This window comes from Pararge aegeria, chromosome 18 (genome assembly GCF_905163445.1).
Source record: "Pararge aegeria chromosome 18, ilParAegt1.1, whole genome shotgun sequence".
Lineage (NCBI taxonomy): Eukaryota > Metazoa > Arthropoda > Insecta > Lepidoptera > Nymphalidae > Pararge > Pararge aegeria.
Window position 1 is genome coordinate 12,863,038 of NC_053197.1, and position 27,116 is coordinate 12,890,153.

At 35.5% G+C, this 27,116-nt stretch overlaps 1 protein-coding gene across 1 annotated transcript in view; it reads right to left on the bottom strand.

The window, feature by feature from the left end:
- The window catches only part of LOC120631527, a 49,818-nt gene extending 26,452 nt beyond the window's left edge, over positions 1-23,366 (bottom strand). Inside the window, exon 1 of the mRNA XM_039901148.1 lies at positions 23,153-23,366. The gene's annotated coding sequence lies outside the window, so the exon portion shown is untranslated. The remainder of the gene's footprint in view (positions 1-23,152) is intronic.
- Positions 23,367-27,116: the final 3,750 nt, after the last annotated feature.

Consider the following 27,116-nt stretch of genomic DNA (forward strand, 5'->3'; position numbering starts at 1 on the left):
ACCGAGCTTAATGTCGGGATAAAAAGTATCCTATATTACTTTTAACACTTCTAAGAATATGTGTACAAAGTTTCATGAGGAACGGTTTAGTAGTTTTTGCGAGAAAGCGTAACAAACAAACTTTCATTGACATTTGTAATATTAGTAGGGATAGGGATAGGGATAGGGATAGGGATTGGGATGTATCTACCTTGTACCTACTATTAGGATAGAAATATATCATATTTTATCTACAGCTTTAAGTGCTAGTTGGGAAATATCAGAAATAAGCCGACCTTTATGACACCTCCCTGGCACAACAGTGAGCGCTGTGGTTTTAAATTAGAGTTCTGGGTTCGATTGCCGGCAGGGGCAATTTGGGCATTTGTCTCCGGTCTGTGTGGTGGGAGGCTTTGGCTGTGGCTAGATACCGCAGCCGAAAAAGACTTGCCACTAAGCGATTTAGCGTTCCGGTGCGTTGTCGCGTAGAAACCGATTAGCTGTACAGGTTTAGTATAACTGCCATACTCCTTAACAAATTAGTCCACTACTATCTTAAACTGCATCATCACTTCACATCAGGCGAGATTCCGAGGTCTTACTTGTAGTAAAAAAAAAAAGTAGGTAGGTAAAGGCAGGTAGCCCCTTATTGACACTTGAATTTTTTTTTAATTACATCACACTTTAATAACATGCTATTTATTTAAGAGGCGTTAACATCGGGTTCAATCAAAACGCAAGGACAACCGCGTGAAAATCACCGTTAAATATCGGAGTCTTTGCACATTAACTTTATTATACACCGGTAGGCATGGACACGTGTCATAAAAACCATGTCTTTGGTAGGTATACATTTTAATATTGTTACAGGCAATAAGTAAGGTAAAATGGCTAAGTTTTTTGTGGGCTCTTCTTAGACCTGGGCGCGTTTGCAACCTGTAAGCTTTAGTTTTAAGTTAACGAATGCAGTTATCCCCATCGCCCAACATTAGTGTTCAAATGTTTAATGTATGAACGCTCCATAAAAGTCTGTGATAAGGTCTACATGACTAAAACATTTTTTGAATAAAAAAAAATATACGTGTAAATAACAGGTAAATCCTCAGTTCGTCTGTCTAGTACAAATTTGAGGGAATTTAGTGTTTACCCATCTTCTCTGTCTCCGAAGGAACAAAATCACTGTCACTAGCACTTCTTCTTTTCAGGGAGGGAAAAATCCATAGGTTTTGGCTTCTGCCTACAAGCCCAACTCAAAACCCTCCCTCATCCCTGTATTTTTTTTAAATTTCACTTCAAGTTAACCCTCACCTGAGAGATGATGCAGTCTAAAATGGTAGCGGGCTGTTAGGGAATATGGTAGTCATCCCCTTATCGGTTTTTAAACGAAATCGCATCGGAAAACTAGATCGCTTAGCGGCACGTCTTTATCAGTAGGCTGGTAACTAGCCACGGCCCAAGCCTCCCACTAGACCATCCTGATTTCATATATAGGTATATATATCGTGATCTTCTTAGTGTTCGCTCTCGCTCTTCTTTCTTTCTGTACTTTCTATTCCCTCTCTACAAATTGTTATTGCCCGCAGAGAAGATGAATGCATCCTAAATATATTTCAGTCTTTGCCGAGCTTCTTCAAAATTCAAAATAAAACGGTCCAACCGTCACTCTAAGTCTTAAACTTTTGCCATGAATGAATGAATGAAATAATATTGTTTTATTTCAAACTACAAAAAGTACGTAAAAAACATGTAACTAATTTCAAGCTATTGATTTTGTAACATCTGATTCTCACGCATCAGACTGAAACTATCAATTTCATCGCAAGAACCTCTCGGGTGTAAAGACTCTATAATACCTGCCGGCCTAGATAGCGCCAGATAAGGTTAAATTAAAGATAACTCGATCTGCCGTGCTGGAATGGGGACACGGAGTGCAAACAATATTTTACCTATTCACGCTGGGATGATAACAGTTGACAGATTTTCATATAGATAGCACAAATACCTTGACGTGATTGTATTATGAACCATTAAAAATGAGAGAGACTAGGAAGGACTGCCAACAGAAGTGAAAACTACAATAATTTAGTGTAAATATGCCTATACATCAGTGGCGTGCACTGGGTTTCCTACCAGGGTATATATCAATTTTAGGGTAGGCAGTACGATAGCACTGCCTACCCTAAAATTGCATATGAAGTGCACGCCACTGCTATACATGTATAAAGGCCGCTGCGAGTAGCCAGTCAAACAAGTCACATTAGCATGTCGCGAATCAATAAGTGTTGCCTCTACTAAAAATTTCTCTACGAAGTTTTGCACTTCACAAACAATAACCAACCATCCTAAAAATCAAGATAGTAGGTAGGTACTAGGTACACTATTATTATACAAAACTATGAGATACATATGTGTTTTACTTCTATATAATAGTATATTAATATGGGAATTCCCTATAAGTTAAAAGCCTTCATGTGTTTAGATCATGAAGCAGGTTGTTTATGTTGACTGAAAAACAAGAAAACAATAACTAATTAAGTTACGTCGAATAGTTAAGTTTTCTTTAACGCAATAATATTATAAATGTTTTGCTGCCCGTGGTCCGCTCGCGTGCATTTCAGTTCCTTAAATATCATGCGGGAATCCTTTCAGGGTTCAACTTTCCCCCAGCCACACGATTTTTAACTAATCTTTGTTACCATTTTCCGGACACTAAAAAAGCGATATAATTGATGACGTATTTCATCATCATCACCTAGCCTTAGAACAATATTACCTGGCTCTCGTAACCATATTTCACCAAGTTAATCTGTTTTGTATTTGTTGTGAAACTTTTCCAGGTAATATTTAGTAAGTAAATATTGATATACTTTTGTATATATGACTTTAATACATAATAGCAACCATTTTTTTGTATCGTGCGCCTGCGACAAATAACAGCAATTGTGTTAATGCACTAAAAACTAAAAAAACTAAAATTAATTGTCGCCACCGAAAATCAGTCGTCATTTCTTTTTGTATTACATAAAGACTCGCGCTTGATCCGTTGTTTCGGATCTGCAGTAGCTGATAACCACCCTGCGGGTTGTAAATGTGTCGCAGGAGGGTGTGGGCAAGCGCAATACTCGCCACGAGTAAAGCTCCATGGCTCGCCCACATTCTGAGGGCTCTAACCGCAATTTAGTATGACGTTTGGACAGTTTCGTTTTGTTGGACTATAGTCCCTACGCCCCCCGACCGTAGATACGGCCCTGTATAACATTTAAAATCACAGACTTTAAGATGCCTATTCATTATCGTTTTAAAGGTACGAACAAACAGGTTGTAACAATGGGGAAATAACCTCTTTGTGAAAGTCTTTGAGACGTAGTACATAACATAAACAACTAGCCAACTTTTGCTAATGATTTTATACGTGGATTTGATTTCCCGGGATGTCACTAAAGCGAAAATCAAGGCCCATTGTACCGTTACTGTATGGAAGAAGGACAAACCATAATGAAATGGGTCATTTCACATTACATATATAATGGTAGGGTTGAAGTACTTTCGGCAAAGTAGGTGCACCACAAAATATATAAAAATTATTATGACGTATGTGATACGATATTTTCGTAATGAGATTGAAAATAGGTATAAGATATATCGAAATATCCGGACAAATCGGAAACTGATAAGATCTGTATTTGTAATCAGCTAACAAAAGCAACATTTCAAATATTAACGGAACTGCTTTAAATAAAGATCATTTTAAAAGATATCGGGGATATGGTGAAATAGATGTCGGTATGCTACAAATACTTGATTGTAAGTGGTCAATACTTGTACACAGTTATACTATTTGCGTTTAGATAATTAACAAAATGATTTCAGTTTTTTCTTATTCTTTATATATATAATTCTTCTGGACGTGTATATGTCACTGAACTAATCCTAAATGTCTGGATTTTAATGTTTTTTTTGGTATGCGTTTGGGTGGCACCCTGGATAGTTAAGATTTACAAATCAGCCCGACAACTGGCGCTGCAGTCGGTATCTAGGTTATTTATCAATACTGCAACTAAACGGATTATTTATTCAAGTACAAGTTTGATTTGAAAAGTTATTTCAGTGTTGGATAGCCCATCTATCGATGAAGGCTATAGAGGATATATCATCACGCTAAGACGAAAATAATGTTTCAAAATCTAGGGTTTTTTTTTCCTTTTGAGAGCTTACGCTACGTGCGCTGCGTAAACGGATAAAGTTTCGATAAAACCACGTATGAAAAAGTGGTTTCCATTCGAAAGTTCAAAAAAAGCCTGGGATAGCATACGTCTATCTTTTCAAAAAAAACTTTTACGCAGACGAAGACCTCTAAAAATTACTAAATTATTACAAAGAGAACAGTTCGTTTGTTTGTTAATTTGAATAGCATTCTTTTTCATTTGAATATTCACAGTTCAAAGTTAACAGATTAATAAAGATACTCTAAGTATTATCAAATATACTTAAAGCTTTAAACTTCAGGTAAACACAGGTAAACCCATGACTACTAATAAGTATTATATGAGCGAGATTGTGTATGTTGACATGCGGCGGCGCAGCGCTTGACGTAATTTAGCACATATATTGCTTCCATCCTGGAAACAGTAATGGCAAAATTGGTTGAATCAGTGATCGAGCAAGTTAATGCGATTTCACTTCACTCACTATTATAAAAGCAGATGCAACTACTTTTTTTTTAAGCATCTTTCATAAAAATTCTCATCTTGATAAAAATTTGTTTAAGCGTTCCCTAAAAGGTATTCATTAACGGTTTACAAATAGTTGCTTTGACGATATATATCTACCGCAAGACGTGTATTTCAACATTTTCATGCAATTGCGGAATTGCTCAATATCCCCCAACCTCTCGGATTGATCTTTCAAGGCTGTATAGCCCAACATACAAAGTCTGATCTGCGCGTAGATTTTTAGCTTTGACTCGAAATTATTAAAACAGTTTACCTTATTTCAAAATTATAATTAAATCATACTTTTTTTTCTGTTTATAATTGGTCCACTTAAGAATAAATGAATTAACGACAACTAGATAACGCACCTCATCTCAAACCACACAGTGATTATGAGACAAGGTATTAATGATATTAATTGAAAATTTTTTTATTATTTAAGTTGCAATCACAACCCTACGAGTAGTCAGTACACAACATAGCAAGTTTATGATTACAACTTGTACATAGATGACATGACATAAGTACTTATAAACAGATAAACACCCAGACACTAGAAAACAAGCAACAAAGATTTAAAAGAGTAGCGGCGCAATATATATAAAATATACTGACAAACCATTTTGTAATTTTATTTCTATAATTCCCGTTTTCACTAACGACAAACAAGGCATTGCCTAGAAAAGTAACGCCTGATCTAAGGAGATTCCTAAGCATTCATCAACCGTTATCACCTAAGAGTTGGTGGGACATCGCCTTAATCATTAGGCATACGATTTAGGCGATGCCTAAGTTTAGCGAAAACGGGCATAAACTATTTATCCCACTAACCAATTAAACTGTAACATACCCTTTCAATTTGAAATTTTAGTGTATTCTAGTCTAGCAAGGTCTAGATCTGTCTAGATTTCTCTCCTCAGATCACGATGTAAAGAGTCTGCACTAGCGAGAGACCAATTGCGTTTTAAAATTGTAATTCGCCATCGATAATTAGGCCAGTGCTCCGAGTGTATCCGTATCTAATTATCATATATTAATAAACTTAGTCGGTTTTTTGTTTAGTTTGTTTGTTTCGTATTTGTAGTGTATGCGATTACACTGTCTCGTGTGTTCCTGAGCAATGTTACTACGTCAGTATTACCCGAGCCGCAGGCGAAAGTAGATGTGTGATAGTTGGTCGTGAGCATTGCCGAGCCAGTGACTAGGGGACGCTATTAGCAGATCCCACAGTATTACAAAGCTTCACAACACAAATATTTGTTTACAGGATTGCATTATAAAATGCTGATATTGGAAAAGAGTAACTAGTTAAAATCTGCCTTACGAACCGGTGGTAGAGTCACTCATGGGCGTACCCAGGGGGGAGGGGTAATGTAAAAAATTTGTAGATATGATCTCTTTTAAAAACATAATCTAATGTTGAATTTAGATTATTTTGGCATCTGTAAAGTGCGGCATTTTGTCCGTCTGCCTGTTTATCTGTCTAGTCCTATAATAGTCATAAGCCAAAACATACATAAGAAGTTAAAAACAAAGAGCATCAGTGCAATTTTTAACGTAAATAGACGTCACATCAACATAAGCGTAAATCTGTTATTTTATATAAAGCACCATGAGACAGATTTATCCAAACGATAATACAACAATTCCTAAAATAAGGATTATAATTCTTAAGCAAGAGCATCAACAATACACAACGTGTAACCAAATTACAAAATAATGCAGAAGGATGCATAAGTATATTTCATAAGGAATAACCCTGTAAAAATATTAAATCAAAAAAAGCATATTTATTTTTATATACAAACAAATTCAAAACATTCCTAGATAAAAGAACAACCTATGCTACGCGACGCGTGCATAATGAAGTGACAGGAGTCACACGATTTTAATTTTGAATGTGATGTTAGGGCTGTATCTGATTCATTTCAATAAAAACTATGACAGTGGTTTACTCAAAAACTATTAGTTATTCGATTTCACAGATAAGCCTTAGAGGCAGTACATAATGTACAGTGGCATGCACTTCATATATGCGCAAAAGCACTGCTTACCCTAAAATTGATATATAACTCGTATAGGAGGAGGATTTTTGCCATTTTATGCAATTTTCCTGTCGTATGCATACCCTGGTAAGAAGCCCAGTGCACTCCACTGATAATGTACCTCTGAAGCCTGTGAAGTATTATTTCGGTTTTCATTTACACGTTGTATGAAATAATACTGCTTTAAACGATGACAGTACGGCCCGCTAATACGAAATTTAATTTCCATAAAATCACAGTCATGAACGGGACAAACGCTGTTTGTTTCACGGTTCAACATCTCTATAAAGTACGGTAATGTTAACACTACATGTTAAGTCACAAACTCGATCACAAATCCAGTTATGCACTTGGTTCTACATTAAAAAGTTACCTGATTGGCAAACTAGCAACTAAGCCACAAAAGTCACACCAAGTATTTCTGGTTACGTGAGAATAAAGCCAAAGTATTTAACCTTTATGCATCAGCGATGTGGCCTTTACAAACGACTAAGGTCTAAGGTAAACCACTAAGGTACTAAATAAACTTGACTGTGCACCACCTGTGCGCCCTTACATGGCGAAATGTCATAGAATTAGATGACCTAACTAATATAACTGTTTACAATTGCAGTTTACTGACATTTTCTAGTGAAAATTTTTAGCGGTGATATCCTTGTAGTTAGGGCTTCGGCTTCCCTCAATGGCGGACCGAATTCGATTAGATTAGATCCCCGAGACGACACTATTAAATATAACTTGCTTTAACGGTAAAGGTAAACGTCCGACTGGCGCAGTGGGCAGCTGACCCTGCTTTCTGAAAATATTTGTGTGTTGAACATAATTGTATTTCAGTGTCTGAGTACCTGTATATTATAAGTATTTATGCATATTATTCATAAAAATATTCATAAGCTATCTAATATCTTACTAGCCATACACAAGCTATGCTTACTTTGGGGCTAGATGGTGATGTGACGTAGTATATTTATTTTATTTATATTACCCTCCGTCATGTACTAACTTTATGCCAAAACCAAGTCAAGTTAGTTAGGGCGTAAAGACAAACACTCCCGCATTTTTAATATAAAGTATGGATTTCGACCAACACTTTCCCTAACCTTCGTAAATGTAAATGCAAATAGTGCACATTCTTTTACACTCGACGATAATCTCGCCTGGTACGTTACGGTTTCTAATTCCTTTAATGTCTATTGTTGTAAAAACTCAGATTATAATCTGCCGCGTTCTTATGAAAGTCGATTTCACTTAAAAGTTCATGTGCAGTTAAACTAATTATTGTATTATTATTTAGATACTTAGGACCTGAATATTTTTAATGATGCCATAGTAATCCTTGTCCTAATTTGAGTTTGAATATAAACGCAGCTGACGTCACGGTTGTCACCACTTATTGTTTTTTGAAAACAATATCAATTATTTCTCTTATATATGAATTCCAGCTTCGGTCGACCCCCAACGAGGTGGACAGACGTCATCAAACGATTCGCTGGGAGTATAAAAGGAGCAGTCTAGCAGTGGAAGTCAGACGACGATGATGATGGTTTAACCCAAAAAAAAAATTTAGAACGCAAATTCTCCTAAAAGCAAGAAACACGACTTCTTGGAGAGGAAATCAGGGATTTTGTGTTTGATTTGATATTATGTGGGATTCTTAACCATTAAAACCCGGTCGGTGGCCGTCCTCAGTACATATTTTGGAGGCTCCGTGATCTCCAAAGAACGCACCGGAGCCTACTAAACATGTGCTAAGTACGGCCTAGTACGGGTACGGCAAGTTTTGTTTCGTCCGGGAGAAAATGTTCCCTCCTTCCCGGGATTACAGGTTATAGCGTGTATGTGATCAGGACTACTGCATGGACGGATCGGGGCGATAAATGGCGTTTAAGTCTCCTGGCAGTATCTGATCTCTCTTTATCTCGCTCAGCAGCCTTCTTTTTGACCATCACGATGTAACCCGTATCCTAGAAATTTACATAGGATACACCTTGTCCCGTTTCTCTGATCCTGTCCTTCAAAATAACCTTAATGATCTATTCTGCAAAGTTAAACCAATTTTAGCGATATTTTGCATAGGGCTAGCTTTGTATGTTGGAAACATGCGACTATTTTAATCTTTAAAAATGTATTTGTTGACATTAAAGGTAGATAATATTAAAAATTATAACGTAAAATATGAAAGAATAATAAATAATAGCATTATTACCACTTAACAAGGCGGAAAAACTAATGTTTGAGTAAATATACAACACGCACGAGTGCAAAATAATTATACTAGCACACTAGTATAGGAGAAAATGATAAGATAACGGAACTCTATTTGCACGGCACTGTACTGTAAATGAAAACTGTTGCTATCATTGTAGTATTGTAAAGTGAATATTGTTTCTGTCACGTAAAAAGGACGTTGATGGTTTACTTGCCTAGTAAACAATCACGTGCGACCGAGAACCATAATATTTTCTTCTAGCGGTCCCCCGCGACTTCATCCGCTCACAACTTCCCATACAAAACTTACACCGACCCACCACGCGGTCTCACCCTACCTTCCTCAAGATAATTTGTAAATTGAACGCGTCCTTACAAATAAAATAGGGTATTTGGCCCCTTTGAGCTTGAATTTTACTATTTTCATTCTCAACGTAAACATTAAATTTTATCGATATAACTTGATAAATTACGGACTTTTGTATGGAACTAACTTTTAATCCTAAATTATACTACCGAATGCATAAAAGATTTCGCTAGTCCGACTGGTAGATCCAGAAATTCGTTCGTTCAAACAGAAAAAAAACAAACTCATAAATATTATAGACATACTCATTTGCATGAATCCATACTAATAAATATATTAGATGTGAAAGCGTGAAAGAAACTCGTATGCAATGAGTATTTGTTACATATAATAATGTTGACGCCTGCACCGAACTTGAGTAAAATAGGCTTATAAATAGGACAAAAATGACGGGGTGTTTTAACTTTGACGTGTCTGTGTGCTCAGTGGCGTGCACTTCATACATGCACAAAAGCACTGCATACCCTAAAATGGAAATATTGCCCGTATAAGAGGAGGATTATTTCCATTTTATGCAATTCTCCTGTTGAATGCATACCCTGGTAACAAACCCAATGCACGCTGTGATTGTGCTGTGTGCATGTGAACATATTTTGATTTTGTTTTTTTGGAAGGTGAATAAGTAGGGAGTATTCTTATGTATGTTTTATTAAAATCGGTCCAAGATGGCCCCCGGATTTAAAAAGTTATTGTAATAAATCTAACAATATTATATATAGCAAAAAGAAATGATCCTTAGGATATTAGAAAACGGGCCGCCCCGAAGAACGCCCGAAGGAATTGGTAGACAACATTATGATTAAATAAATATGAGTGGCAGAAAATGGAGGTGGCCTTTTCCTTTAAACCGGCGATGCTATTTAACGCATAATTTAATTTTTATATAATGCACACATTGCAAAGAAAGATAAGTTCTCCTTGTCCCTCGAACTTTATGTTTTTTTTTTATCTCTCTTCTGTTTCTGTCTAAACCTAGGATATATTTTGTTTAATAATCAAAATTCTATAGGAACAAAGTAGGCTTCAGATTAGACAAAAATCTGGTAAGAGTATTCTAAAACAAAGTTGTAAACTATAAAAATATCCTATTACTGTAACCATATAATGATATTCCCATGACGTTGCGCTCGACATAGGTAATAGATATTATGCAGTAATGGTAACTGAGGTGCAATCTTCCGATGACATATCACGTGTCAGATAACGTAACCGTATTTGTACTTGGTTTCTTTTATTTGTTAGGTACTCTTTTGTCCCTTGTGTTACATCAATATGTACCTATAATTACATCAATACATACGGTGCACTGCTGGACTAAAGGCCGAGAGGACTTTCCCGTTGTGAGGATAACGGGAGGGTCACAGAGGACGCACTGCCCGTTCTCCGTTATATTAACTTAAACACCTCGTACGACACTTGTGGGAAGAAGAGGGGTGGTGACAACTGTACTTTACTGTTCTGATCACCATCACTGTTGTTACCTCGTTACTCGCACCGAATAATTTACACAGAAGTGAACTTTCTAAGCTAATATAAAAGTATGCCGAATTGTAGCTATGAGATCTACTATATAGCCTATGGGCTATAGCCTTCATCGATAAATGGTCTATCCAACACAGAAATAATTTTTCAAATCGGACCAGAAGTTCCTGAGATCAGTGCGTTCCAGTAAACAAAGAAACTCTTCTATATAAGTATACTAGCGGACCCCCGCGACTTCATCCGCGTACAATTCACTCGAGAAGCTAGAATATATCTGATGCTAACATCATAATCATCGTGGGTAGCTATCTACCTACTATTATTTTACGTGGTATTTTAGTTGATACATACATCCATACATCCTCACAACATTTATAATATTAGTAGGATGGTACGCATGCATTCGATCGTTGTCTTATATGCCTTGCGACTAACAGTTATTTGTGAAGATTGATGTTCTTTATCCCCGACAATATTTATCAGATCCTTATTAAAATAAGGCCGTACATGCTTGATAGTATATAGATTCAAATAAAAAAAGAAGTATTAAAATCGGTTCAAATTGAACGGAGCTAGAAAGTAAAATTGATAAAAATTTTCATCCCATTTCCCGGAGAAAACTTATTGTATATCGGGATAAAAAGTAGCCTATATGTTGACCCGGAATATCAACTACCACTATACCAAGTTTTATTTGAATCCGTTCAGTAGTTTTCACGTGATGCCCGGACAGACAGACAGACAGACAAAAATTAAATAAAAATCTGTTTGGAACTCAGTATCGATTATAGAGCAAGCCCCGGTCAAAATTTTCAAAATATATTAAATGTTACAGTTTTATTATAAGAATAGATGATTAACTGTTGTTATAGTTTATGAATAAATTGCTCTTCGGTATATTCTACAAATTTTTGGCCGGTTAAGTCATCAGTAATAATAACACTGTGGAACGAATAATCATAAATGAGGTATTGTTAGAATCTCATCTTGGTCAATTCATTATACTAGGTATCGGTGATTGAAGTAAGTTGAAACTATGTGAGTAGTTAACTATGTTTTACTATCACCCGGTTCGATTCCCGGATCTGGTAAAAAATTAAGATTTTACAGAATCAGGGCCCATACAAGTTAGCCTTGTCTAAAATATCACCTGGTGGTAAGCGATCAGGCAGTCTAAAGTGGTAACGGGCTAACTTGCCGTTATTATACCCCTTATCGGTTTCTACACGAAATTCCGAAGAGAGTTTCTAAAGGACTCTACTCATTTAGAGAGCAAAAATCAGGTAACACGCGCCAGGAAACTTAGTGGTCCAGGTTACTAAAATCCTCTTCACTACTATTAAAACGGTTAATACATTATTAATATATTCTTTATTAATTATATTAATAATAATGTATTAACCCTTTTAATAATACGGTACATAAACATTTTTATAAATTGTAGGAACTCGCAACAGTAATTTCGTGGTATGAATTGTTCAGGAAGCGACCCCAATTGGTGATTTTTATGGTTCCAAAGAAATAAAAAATAACTCGCGTTTCTTTGCTTCTGGAATTTCCCAGATGTCATAGACTATTTTTCTCGACGCTCTTTGTTTCTATAGATCTTATAATGTATAAAAATCTCTTATAATGTATAACCTAGCGGTATATTACATACCGCGAGGTTTCTTGTTCCGAGTTTTGATGTTTTTGTTTCAAAAAGATACCTATAGCTCGGTAGTATACGGCATGCTGTCAGTAACATTTTCAATGTGGCGGTAATTTTCAGTTTAGGACAACGTCTGCCGGGTAGATTTATAACTAATTATCGAATTAAACATCAAGCTATCGTACGTAGGTATATGTTATAACATGGTACACCATGAAACTCTTATCGAGTTGTATCGTATAGCGGATTGCGTAAGCGATAGCGTAATGCAAAATAGAAATGTTTCTACGCCTCATTTTTACCAAGGCTGCGTTTATTAACGAATGTTTGTCACGCCTGCTATCGAAGGAATAAAGGAACTTCACAATCACTGGTAAAGTGGTAGCCAAGTAAACAAAAACAGTTAAAAAGAAAAAGAAAAAAAGAGTTAAAATTCAAAATTTCGTTTTTTATGATTTTTTCTAATCATTAACGCCCCCGCTATACACTTCGGAGATTTAACACTTATAAAAAAGTTAGCTTATCACATATAATAAAATACTTAAGCAACTTTAAAAATTTAGATGCCTCTTGGTTTGCCTATTTGCCATGCAAAATAATTCATTTACAAAAATTATAGTATTAACACTTTTTTGCTAGGCCGTTAATGTTATCATATTTTCATTTTATGAAAAAGTTTTTTACAAAAAAGTTCTATTAATATTTCGCTTAGAATGCAGTGCATTGAAAATATAAAGTTGCCTGATAAACGTATATATAAAAAATACAGTTGCATAAATACAGTTACGAGTAGTTGGTTAGTACAATTAACAGTTTATAGAAGTTTATGTATGCTTCCTATTAAACTTCTTATGCCAGTTAAGATGATTTAGTGTTTCAAGATTTTCCACTAAATATTCAATTGTCTTAAAAAACATATGTGTAAGGTGTGTGCAAGATGATGCGAGTCTGGCTTGACGATTTTTAATACAAGACTTAGAAACCAACACCTTCTAAAATCCATGACAGTATGTATTTCCGTTAGAAGTGTGACATGAGCTGATTCGATTTAAGAACGCTGCAAACTAAAATGCGACCTAAATGCGACCGGCCGCTCTGTGCCGCTTTTTACCCGACTGCGAAAGAAGAGGAGGGTACGTTTTTCGAGTGTATGTATATGTATTTATGTATGTATGTTTCTTTGGCACACCCTAGAGACATACAGACCATGGCAGATAATTTTACCTCTATTCTATTTTTTATCTCTAATTTTAATAAATAACAAAGAGAGCCGATCTGCTTTGCGCTTAGGATTAACTTAGAATTGTATTCCGAATAACCGTTCCGAAATAACATAGTAGGTATATTTTTTGCGATAAATAACTTCATAAAATCTATAATAAAATAATCCTACTAATACTACAAATGTAAAAGTGTGTATTTTTGTTACTCAATCACGCAAAAACGGCTGAACGGATTTGGATGAAATTTGGCATGACTGTAGCTTTTGACATGGAATAGAACATAGCCTCATAGGCTACCTTTTATCCCCGATTCCTTAAGTAGTTCACGAGGGAAAATTGAAAATTGTTAATGAGCGAAGACATAGTTAAGCGAATTCTGAAGTCCATGTAGACGACATGTTGTTTAAACCTCATTTCGGAATACGCAGCATGTTAAAAAAGTGACAGATTATACGAGTATGATTGAAGAACAGTTATTTCCTGGTGGTAACTACATTTGACGTGTTTTCGGTATAGGTATAAAGTGATCACGTTCTGGCGCCGCGGATGTAACGACTTTTCCCATCATTAATAACAGTATTTTACGATGGTGGACTCATTCTGAGAAAGGTCGATGTTATCTTTTTGAGGAATAAGTTTCACCATTGTCACGACCGTCATTATTATGTGGAAGCTTATTATGATATTTTTGCATGGAACTACTTTCATATAATCATTTAAATTATATGTTACTGTTTTCTTACTTTTCTTTCTGTCGTGTTTAGTATTACAACTTTTGGAATTGACTGCCTCGTTGGATTATTGGTTATAATGTTCCATAATGCATCCACCACATAAACGGTGATAGTGGTTAGGATCTCAGCCTCCCTTTCGGGAGGCCCGAGTTCACTGCCCGTCACGCATCCCTAACTATTTGGAGTCATGTGCGTTTTAAGCAATTAAATAATACTTGCTTTAACGCCAAATGAAAAACATTGTGAGGATACAAACCTACATCCCAGATAGTTTTTTTATAATGTTCTCAAAAGCCAATCATACAAAAAAATAAAATTTAACATCTGTCTGTTTTTGAAGTTCCTATTATTCCGCTCATTATAATTATTTGAAGCTTAAACTCACGAATTATAAAAATAAGTGTCTGTCTGTTTGTCCGAGATAATCGTCCAATTTAAAACTTTAATAGGCATTTAGAGGACTTCCAAGGAGTATTTAATTTACTTTTTCCAACTAGGTACTTCCGAAAAGATTCAGCCATCGACTAGTTGCGATAGTCGAAAATAGGAAAAGTTTGCAATGCTTGAAAGAGGCCAATGTCCAGCAGTGGATGCATAGATAAATGATAATGATGAACGCCGCGTGGGTAAATATAACTTCGAGAAAAATTGGCTATGGCATACTATAGCTATAGTTATAGCGCATCGATGGGAATTAAGAGTTTTCACAAATCCCACGGAAACCATGGGGTTTCCACAAAAAGTCACCTATGTGATAATTTAGGGTAATATCTAATCTATATCAATTCCAAATTTCAGTCAAATTGGTTGGGTAGTTGCGGCGTAAAGGAGTGATAAACATACACATACACAAACAAACTTTCGCCTTTATAATTTTAGCGTGAAGAAAATTTTCAAGTATGAATAAATGAATGTACACCAAAGAAAAAAAGTAGTTACAGAGATATAAATACATAGCAAGAGAGTACAATTTAGTGGTCCTATCGCTACATAGCGATTTCTTCTAGGCAACCAATGGCGTAAAAGGAAAAAACATAGAAAAGTGGTAGGTGGTGCAATAAATAGAATAGAGATTTAAAATTATACAAATATATAAATAAAATGTATATATATATATATATATAAATATAATATATATATATATATATATTTATATGTAATATATAGATATATTACATATAAATACAAATAAAAAATAAACATACATGAAATTACCCATAATTAATATACGTACGTTTTTTAAATTATTTTTTTATGTATCTAATTCAGCCAGTGTAAATGATAGTTACTGAACTTACTATCTCGGTCATATGAAAGTTGTATTTACTGTTAAAACACTGTAATCTACCCGCACTCACACACACAATTCGAATCATATAAATTTGGCATCATACAGTATTTACCAGATTAAAGTCTTAAACAATCTTCGAGAATAGTTAAAACCTGATAATGTACTTTAGTATATAAGAAAACAAAAGGAATGAAGAACATTATATGAACCTATAACCGCCCCACTACATGGCACGGGTCACCTCCCACAGTAAGAAGAGTTTAGGCCGTAGTCAACCACGTTGGCCCAGTGCGGATTGGTGGACTTTAAACGCATGCAGGTCTTCTCACCACGTTTTCCTTCACCGTTGAAGCAGTGATATTTTAATTACTTGAAACGCGCATAGCTTCAAAAGTTAGAGGTGCATGCTGGGATTAGAACTAGCCCCCACGAAAGTGAAAAAGTTCTAGCCACTGGGCTATTACCGCTTTCCATGTCTGTATTATCCACGATATAATTACTTTGACTTGAAGTAATGTGTAACGCAAACAGCTATCATAAGATCACTTACTTATACTTCCATGCTACTATAGAAGTATTATATACACTGACATTATTTTTAACAACTACACTGAAGTCAGCTATGCCCTGAGTACCTAACTCTACCTACAGAATCAAACAATCAAAATAATAAAAATAATGATATACGTAGGAAGAAACAACATTTAAATATATGATAACATTATTCTATGATTGCATTTGCAGGTACTGGAATTATTATGAAATATCATTATGAAACTTGCGGTTTCATAATGATATTTCATAATAATTCCATAATGAGCCAATGAAGATTTCTAATTAACAAACGGATTATAAACTCATTAATATAATAACGAATTTTGAACTACAAGAGATACTAGTTGGTAATAAAACATTAAAATATAATGACATTAAAAAAAACACAACGCAAAACTATCCGCAATACTATCTATGTTGGACTATTCAACTTTTACTAAGCATAGGAAAAGAGTAATAATATCACAATGAGTTGCTCTAAAATAAATATGGTAGCATATTTTTTTAAACATTGCAATAAAGTTTCATTATTTTCTAAAAAAGCTACAAATATTTTACAAATCCATTAAAAATATGATGTCTCTCCAGTTCCTTAAATGCTTCATAAATGGTTAAAATTGTATTAGTGCCAATTGGCAGATCTCAAATTAGTGTCATCCCTAACTTTGTGTTATTTGTGGAAAAGGATATAACCATTTTAAGACTTGTTAATTTCATTATGTTTACAGTTTTTATTACAACAAAATTAGCACCATTATATTTCTATGCTCCTAAAGGCGACTCATCTGCTGTCAGTGAAGAAGGTTGTGATGTCCGCGAACTGATAAAGATGCACCAGGTGATGGCCATATTATTGATCTATTATTCGTGATCGATTGGAATCGTGCAAGTGCTGTACAAAAAAAGTCACCATTGTAAAAAAGCATTAATTTTGCAAACTGCGTGCATTTTTTTAAAATGACTTTTTTCTGTCAGATACTGCCTTACGTATAAATGATTTTTACCTATTGATACATACTATAAAACACTTTATTTTGTTCAAAATATGGTTTTGACGGCCGATTGGCGGAGTGGCCAGCGCCAGTGCTTTGAGTTCGATTCCCACAACAGGACAATGTTTTTTTCATGATCATGATGGTGTTTATCTGTATTATAAGTATTTATGTGCCTATGTTATTCATAAAAATGTTTATTCGTAGCTTGTGTCCCATAACACAAGCTACGCTTACTTTACGGCTAGATTGTAATGTGTGTATTGTCGTAGTATATTTATTTATGTTAAGTTATTTTTATTGAGTGCGGCTTAGAAATGGCAGATAAATCGACTGAACATATTATACATAAAACAGATAAACACTCCTTTGAATTAAAAAAACACATTCAATCCGGAAAAATGTATTCGAACGGGGTAACTAAAATCCTGTAAGAAGTGGGTAGTGTTCAGCTTGGGTTTTCAAGACAAGACGCAGTGTCTTATTCAAAACATACTTTCTCATAACATAGTGATACGATCTATATATATCTGGTGCAGCAATTGACACTAATTGACCAGGAAGATGATGATCCAACTGTCGCTAGCACGAGGAAATTGCTGGCTTGACACAAAAAAACTTCCTGGACGCGGGGGCTCCCTTTAATAGATAAAAGAGAACGATACAACGTAATAAGTCTGAAGGACCGCTGAGCGTGTCGCGGTGTTACGAAGGAGGTATATGGAGTAGAATAATTTGATGCTACAACAACAAGTTAATTTTTCTTATACCAAATAAGAAAAAAATTACCTTTCAGAAAACGTGTAAGTAAGCTATAAAATATAATTCATCCGTGGTGGTGTTGAAAGATTTTTGTTCGTTTTCGCTAATGACAAAAATACAATGCCTATTATGAGTTATGCCCTAAGAGTTGGTGTAAAGTTTTTTTCCCACTGACATCGCCTAATTCATCCAGCATTCGATTAAGGCGATGCCTAGGCTTAATGAAAACAGGCATTAAAGTTTTAGACTTAAACTTTAATGACGAAGGAAGTCACTTAATAATTGAATTTGTTATAAAAACGATAATTTGATTAATAACGAACAATTTAACTACAAATTCACTTTCGATCATCGCTCGGAAGTTATATTCTTGCTAATATTTCCGTGAGACGTCACGCGACGTCGCGTTTCCACTAAGTAGCGATGGTAATCCATACAATTTGTCGTTTGATTTCACAAGCCTGCGAGTTCTCATACATTAGCATGCTAATTAATATTTATTTATTTGTAAATTATATTATATAGCTTCCTAAATTAAAATAAGTAAATTATCTATCTTGTGGCGCACGCTTCGGCGGATGCACTTCAACCCTCCAGGATCTATAATATTGTACTCGCCCCAAAAAAAAGCTAGCTTAGAAGCATCTTGAATTATTTTATAGGTAAGTTCATTGCAAAGAGAGAGATTTTATAACTCTACCCGCCGAAATTTTCTTCAATTGTTCCAAAACCCACCGCACAGACAATTATCAATAGTTCATCATCGTGATCAACCCATTGCCAGCCCACTACAGAGTGCGGATCTCCTCTCAGAGTGAGTACGCTCTGGGCCATAGTCTACCACGCTTGCGAAATGCAGATTGGTCGAATTCATACATCTTTGAGAATGATATGGCGAATTCCCAGGCGTGCAGGCTTCCTCACGATCCTTCACCGTTAAAGCAAGTCACATTGAACTGCTAAAATTAAAGATTAGACTAGCTTTACCCACTAGACTATCACCGCAGCACCGCCTCTATTTTGAAAACACAAACAAATCTTGTTTCAAGTGACGCATTATCGCATTCACACTTAACAATGGCATTTCATTTGTTAAATGCGAATTTTAATTCGCAAGCTAACAATGTATGCGATTTCTTATTATAAATCCATCACTCCTAGCAAATGCTACGCACGACAGTCGCTGCGCTTCCGTGTGTGACCGTTATCTGGTCCAATCAATTGCAAATTGCAATTAACAGTTGAAAGCGTGGTAAAAAACTGCCAGGTTTTTGCAAGCTTTTGCAGTTAATGATAAGTAGTAATATTGAGTATGATTGCTTGTTATTTATCTACTTTGGGTTTTTACTCGTAGGTATGGGTTGACAATAAAGAGAAAATTAATCTTCTTAGAGCTAGCCGGTTACCCTTAATGGGCTACCTAACGTTTTTTTATGTTTCTTTTAGCTATGAGTTCAAAGTAGTGTTTTATAGGTAAAATTTTGCTTTATGAGTTGCGAATTAAAAACGTGATGGGGAAACAGTGGGTATTATTAAGAAGAAGAAAATACATAAACTCCGAAAAAAAGAGACAATTAAAACAATTTATGATCATTAATTTCATCGCTTTACTACTATCTATATAAGATACTAGCTGAACTTCGTCTCCATAAAATCGGTTTTATTACTTATCTTTAATAAACCAAGAGTGAAAACCGTATGAAAATCCGATCGGTAGTTTTTCAGTTTTTCGCTAAAACATACAGACAGAAAAGAAGCCTTTGTCACTTTTTATGTCCTAAACTATGCCTATCCAAAAAACCACGATAAATACGGAAAAAATAGCTATGACTATTCGAGACTATATTGTATTTCTCTGCCAAATTTTAGCCATGTTTTATTTTAAATCCATTTAGTAGTTTTCACGTGATGCCCGGACAGACAGACAGAGAGACAGACAGACAAAAATTAAATAAAAATCTGTTTTGGACTCAGTATCGATTATGAAGCATCCCCCCGCTCAAAATTTTCAAAATATATTAAATGTACAGAAATCTTCCAGTTACAGCTTTATTATAGGTAAGTATAGATAAGAAGAATATAAACAGATTATATTAGGAACCTAGTGTTACTAAAATACCCAATTCAAAATAAATGAATTAAACTTAGCGTATATTGGGACTATTATAGATCAATTCTATTAGGTAGGTAGTATTACTTGAATACTTGAATACACTTTAAAGTTGAATAAAAAAAAAAATTAATACATAAGTGCCGCTTGTGTGTAAATCCTCGTCAGTGTCTTTAAAGAAAATATGTAGTAAAAAGTCAGACTATTATATCTTTTAATAACATCGTAAAAGCACCGTGGCGTTAATTACATCCTAATTATTTAAAAATAATTAAATTTACGTACCTACAAAGGCACTCGATTTAGAGGAATAAATAGAATTTGAAGTAACTTACTTTTCAGTTATTCATTATAAAGTAGATAAGGTAGGTACCTCAAAAAAATATATCAACTCTTAACAAATTGACATCACATTTTAAGTGTTGTATTTGCGTGCGTTAGACAAACTATTGTTTTATTATTATATCAAAGACCTAATTCTTTTTGCTGGTGCCATAGTAATCCTTGACTCCATTTTAACTTAAATGTAAATACAGCTGATGGTATGGTTGTCACAGCGTAATTCGTATAGTTACTTCTAAAAACCTACTAATCTATCGCAGAAAAAAATTTTATTTGCAGAAAATTTTGTTAACAGAGCTACTACTGCCTATTTATTTTTAGCACTGTTTATTTAAAAATACACGTAACAAGGTCCTTTAAGGCTAGTGACAGAAGAGAAAAACCAAATCACTTCTCGTATATTGTAGGGTTATACAAAAAAGTGAGACAAAAAGTTGATTTCGTTAACAGACTTTTTAAGCTCGAAATTCAGAGATTACCAAACCAAAGGCGCAGTTATTGGAAGTACAATCACAATAAATATATTTTCTGCGGTTAAAATTTCAATAATTGTACGCATACAAAAAAAGCCAGCAGATCGGCCGGCAGCCGTTTTGCAACGAGGTAATGTTGGCGCCTAAGCTGCCATTTTTGGCAGAAGTGTTGTCCTTGAAAACTCAATAACAATGTACCTAACAACCATTCTACTGCAGCAGAGAAATTTTGCGTTTTGTATACAACACGTATATTTTGTATATATTTTAGAAATAATAGGAATAATTAGTACCTACCAACCTTAGTACAATATTCTTTTCTATGTAGAAGATTTGTCTGAATAAGTTTGTTTTGAAAGCATAAGTGCCTGCATATTTGAATTTTTGCGACCAATCACAAAACTTCGACGACGATACGGTGTAAACAAGTCTTGTTATGGCCGTAAGCCGTAAGATTCTGTGGCCACAGCGTGCTCGCTTAATACCAAAAATTAATTTTTAACGTTCTGTTCTAGTTTTAAATAATGGATCAAAACTATTCACTGTTCTCCGTTGTAACGTATTCCGTTTCAAGTTATTGTTCCACGGACTCTTCAGATTCAGCAAGGTTAATAAATTAACAGTCTAAAGAAAAACCAAGGAAAATACGTTAGGAAAACCACAACTGTGTTTTAAATAGAGTAATTTAACGTCATATTTTCGTGGAAATGTCCCATCTCGTGTTTACGTACTAAGATTTATTAGATAGGTACCTACCACTTTATATCATGTTTTTACATTGTTTGCCTGAAATTGCTAAGCAGGTATTACTTGTAAGCAAGTGCGCCATTTTCGATACCAAGAAATTATTATAAAATGTTATCTGTACCTACACTCTACATAAAAATCAAGGGACTTTTTTTCCACAAGAAGAAAACAGCGACTGCCAAACAATAATTTTTCCGGGATGTATTTCACAGAATAAACTTCCTTCATGAGTTTTAACAGTATTTGTTTTATTCCAAACAGACAGCATATGCGGTCAAGCTAAAAATCAGCGTCGTTGCATTCTTAATCGGTAGGTAAGTTTACTTCCCTTACCTCATTTTTCATACAAAATTACAATGTCCATAAAAACTTTACTTATATTATCATCATATCAACCTATTACTGGCCCACAACGGCCACAAGATTTTAATTGCCTAAAACTCACATAACTTAGAATAGATAGAGAGTGCGTGATAGGATTCGAACTCACCTGGGCGGCCTGCTAAGCTTTTGGAGCGAGCTCGGCTGGCTGGAGTGATCCAGCGGGGAGCCGCATCAGTGGCCATACGTACAACGGACGGTCCCAGTCCAACCAAGTGCGGAAAAGGCCCAGGAACAGAAGAAGAAGAAGAAGAAGGATTCAAACTCGATTCTCCGAAAGTGAAGTCGAAGTCCTACCCACTATCTATCAATAATAACTAATAATTCATAACAATAACTATTTATAACAATTTTGATTTTTATATAACAGTTGCAACCCTAAATTACAATTAAGTATCTCCATTCTAATCAATTTGTGACAGTGCTTACCATGGTGAGATGTAATTTAAGTACCTATACCGTTTGAATACCATGGATAATGAATTATTTCATTGAATGCAATATACAAATCCCCAAAAGATCGGCCATGGGCCTCATAAGAAGGCTCAGAGTCACTTAACGGGCGATGGAGAGAGCTATGTAAGTCTACGTGATCAAATCAGATGTGAGGAATCCGTAGAAGAACCAGAGTTACCAACATAGCTCAGCGAGTCGCAAAGCTGAATGGGCGGAGCACGTAGCTCGGAAAATCGATTGAAGTTGGGGTTCCATGGAATGGCGACCCTGCACAGGTAAACCAGAGTTGGTCGGCCAACGAGGTGGACAAACGACATCAAACGAGTCGCTGGGAGCCGCTGGAAACAAGCGGCCCAGGATTGTGGATTTGGAACTCCCTACAAAAGACCTATGTCCAGCAGTGGACTTCAATCGGTTGAAGTGATGATGATGATGATAAATATAAAAAACGCATAAAGAAACTATTTCTTATGCTGCAGCTAAAAGAAATAAAAAGTAGACTAAACAAATTCATACCTCGTACTGTGTATATGGAATACTTAACAAAATTGCCAATTTACCGAAACCCATTTCCCCGCATACAATGCAAACTCAACGCAATAACACCCAACAGCGAAAGGGTTAACACACGAACATACTAACCTCAAAGTTCAAACTCGTCCCGCTAGTGCTTCACCGTTACACTACACATACACAAACAATAAACAATTGCAGTCTCGTTGTACACCGAAACTCTGCACCGACTGCGACGACCACTGGTGGCGGCTTTCGAACTGCGACTATAACGTATTCACCGTACTACCTACCAACACTGGCAACCGGCGATAAGTGAATCAAGATAATGTACGGAGTAAAAGTATGCGTAAAGTCGGGCACACACGAAAGCGTTATTTTAATCATTCACACACACACAAAAACGCGAGGTTGATGTGAAGCCCGAGTCTGCTATAACAATGGTCGATCTATAATAAAAAGTAGCTAGGATGAAAGATGTTTATTATTATTAAAATAGCTACGGTGTTACTCGCGTTAAAATAAGTCTTTAATCGTAATTGTAATTAGATAATTGATGTTTTTCTAGTTTTAAAACTTAACATAACTACGTACTTACAACTAAATGTACGACAAAAAATCATGTAGATTTTTACTTATTTTGGGTGTGCTGCAAGAAAAAAGTACAAACAAACAAACTTAAACACTTTTTCCGATCAGCAGTACACCCTGTTTTTTTAGATTGCGAAAAAACCTGTTTCTTTTCGGCGGGGAAAATTGGGGTAACATTTTCTAAAAGAGTTTTCCTGAGAATGAGATATCAGGAAATTTGGAAATTCTACCCACTCAAACCCTCTCGGAAGGCACCCTTAACACATTTTTGGACGCTCCGGAATCCGGCAGGGTGATTACGTATCTCGCGACAGCAATGCGACAGGCGTAAATCTTGCAATAACTGCTGTCAAACGTCACTTTTCCATACAATTAATAAACAAAAGTAACGTTTGACAGCAGTGTTTGCAAGATTTACGCCTGTCGCATTGCTGTCGCGAGATACGTAATCACCCTGCCGGATACTATAGAAAAACATGGGTGCTACTTTCTACACCGATCTCAAATAGTTCCCGTGGATTAAAAATTGTTAACGAGCGAAACTTTAGACCCAATTCTGAAGTCCACGCAGACGAAATCGCGGGCAGAAGCTAGTACGATTATAAATGTATCCCAAGTCTGTCAGTTTCTCAATATCTTAACTTTACTATATATAAATATTATTAGTAGTTGGCTCAACGGGAGCTCGTTCAGCCAAGAATATTGAGAACAATTTTCAACGGATTCAGAGTGGGTATAGATTTACGAGAGTCATCATCATCATGTCAACCAGTGGACGTCCTATGATAGGGCTTATGTAGGGAGGTTCCAAATATGGCCCTTGCCGCTTGGGTCCAGTAGCTCCCTGCGACTCGTTTGATGTCATCTGTCTAGCTTAAAAGAGTGATCATTTTATTTATGTCATTTGTACACACTCTATATGTAGTGTACATAGTAAAACTGTTTTTACACGTATAGCCTCGAAAAATAAGCAGTCCAATCTTCATTGTGTTCTTGATCCCTTCCACCAAAAAATTCGAGATTTGGAAATGTGCGGAATAAGAATTTACTGAATGAAAATTAATGCATATGCTCACTCAGGTCACAATAAAAAATAGGGATTATACCCTCAGGGGAACCGATAGGAATAAAAGTGCTGTCTGTTCCACTGCTCCGAACGAGGGGACAATCAAACTATTTTTTTCCGGTCTGTTCCCCCGCTGTTTTCTTAAGGGGAAGGATAGAAATATCCTTGATCTGTCCCCTTGTCGGGAACAGGGGGACATATCGAACTTTAATAGGGACTGAAAAAAAAAATTACACAGTGCTCTTGATATTTAACGCGTTTGATACTGTTTAAAATGTAGTACTTTAAATAATATCAAAAGCGCTAAATATATAACAGTTCACGTCTGTTTCGCCTGCACGGCGCCTATAGCCGTAAGACACGTCTAAGAATTTGCTGTGATCTGTAGCTGTTCATCACTTGTGCAAAAAACTGCATCAAAAGCGATCCAGTAGCGTGAAACGCAACTCAATCCGTGTGCAATAGGCTTTAGCATTTGTGCTGAACTGCATTACACTATAGAATGTCACGGAATCTTTTCTCCGCGCGACGGTCTGTGCCCGGTCGATGACTCGCTCTGCCAGCCGTGACAAAATGTTGACAAATACTTTACTCTCTCAAGCCATAAACCGAAAGCCATAAGAAAATGGAGCTATCAATTGGATTACTTTGTTATTGTTCTGCATTGTTCATTAGGGCTAGCTGCGGCTTAGAACGCGAGTTATCTTAACTTCCCCAAATAAGATCAAAACAAAAACACGCTTTCGCATTTGATTTTTATTTGGTAGAGATTTTTCTCGACCATGCAACGGATATGGTTTCGTAGTATTAAAAGCAGCCTTATTTAATTTGTAATATCTCGAACTCTACCTAACTTTTATCAAGTTTGGTAAAAGGGTTATTTACCAACTTAGATATTCATATCATTTTACTAAACACAAATCTGTTAGCTTAATTGTTGACTACTACACTGAACTTTACGAGATTTGCTACATAGATGGCTGATTATAACAAAAGCATCAGTGTAACGTTCGCTGGCAATTGAAAAAAGTCTTTGTTAGTTAGGTACTTAAGGACGATTAATCATATAAATAAGCTAATCCGATCTTGCCAAAATTTTGCATGGGCATAACTCAAGAACTGGAGGCGGGATAGTTCATTCCCGGAAAACTAACAGATTAAAAACGGTAAATTAGACCGAAATATTACTTCACAGGATTTATTCAATATCTCTTTGACTTATCCGTACAACCGAAATGCTAATAGTTTTTGAGTAAACCACTTCCATAGTTTTTACTAAAAGAAATCAGATACAGCCCTAATAATACAGCCCTAATAACTATAATTGCCCACAAGCAAAATTAAAATCAAGTGTCTCTTGTCACCTTATTTGGTACGCGTCGCCCAGGGTAGGTACTATGCGCGTGTCGGTCGTTTCTCTTCAAAGGGGCTGTCATAAGTAAACATCTAGAATGTTTTGAATTCGTTTGTATGGAAAAAATATTAATATTTTTACAGAGTATTTCCTTTTGAAATAAACTGATGCACCATTCAAAAGTAATTCGTAATTCGGTTACACGTTGTATGAAAAAAAAACTACAAACAGTATGATAAAATATTCTACTACACGACACATATTTCGTGGTATTTTGTAAATATATCTTGTGTAGCGGTAATAAAAAATAAACATATTTTCTATCATCCAAAATTTAATGACCACACCTATTTCAAAATGAACTTTATTATTAAGTGTTACAGTCACAACTCGTATGCCGTTCTTGGGTATATTGCCGTATATTACGACCGTATGCTGCGAAAACTTATTTACATGGAACGACGCACTCGTCAGAGGAAATCCCAGCTTCAGTTTTACAGGAAATTCATATTATCCACTTTATTCAATAGATAGGTACGGTCTAACGTATTCGTGTGTCATTTGTTAACCCGTACCTATGTTTACGTATTTTTTTTACGGGCTATTGTTTTGGTTTTATAAAAAAGTAACTCAGATGTTTGTCAAAGAAAGATGGAAAGGAGTATACTGCTAGGAATTAGAATAAAGGATCGAGTGAGCACAAAAAATATTAGAAAGAGAACAAAAACAAACATAGAGACATAACAAAAAGAGATAGGCTACTAAAATGGAAATGGGCTGGTCCCGTTTGTTGTTGACTCAAGGTGGCCTAACTGAATACCTGAAAGATATTTTTGCGCAGAAAATTGGCACAGACTGGATGACTAAGTGTAGGGATCGGGATCTTTGGAAAAACTTGGGGGAGGCCTACGCCGATGAGGCGACTTCTACCTTAAATTAGACCTAAGAATTAGAAATTAAAAGACATAACAAAATTAACTTCATATATTTTTTATCAAAGAAATTCAAATTTGTAATAATGATTAGTAAAAATGTTATAATAGATAAATTTAATAATTGGTAGTAGAATAAAGGCTTTTTAT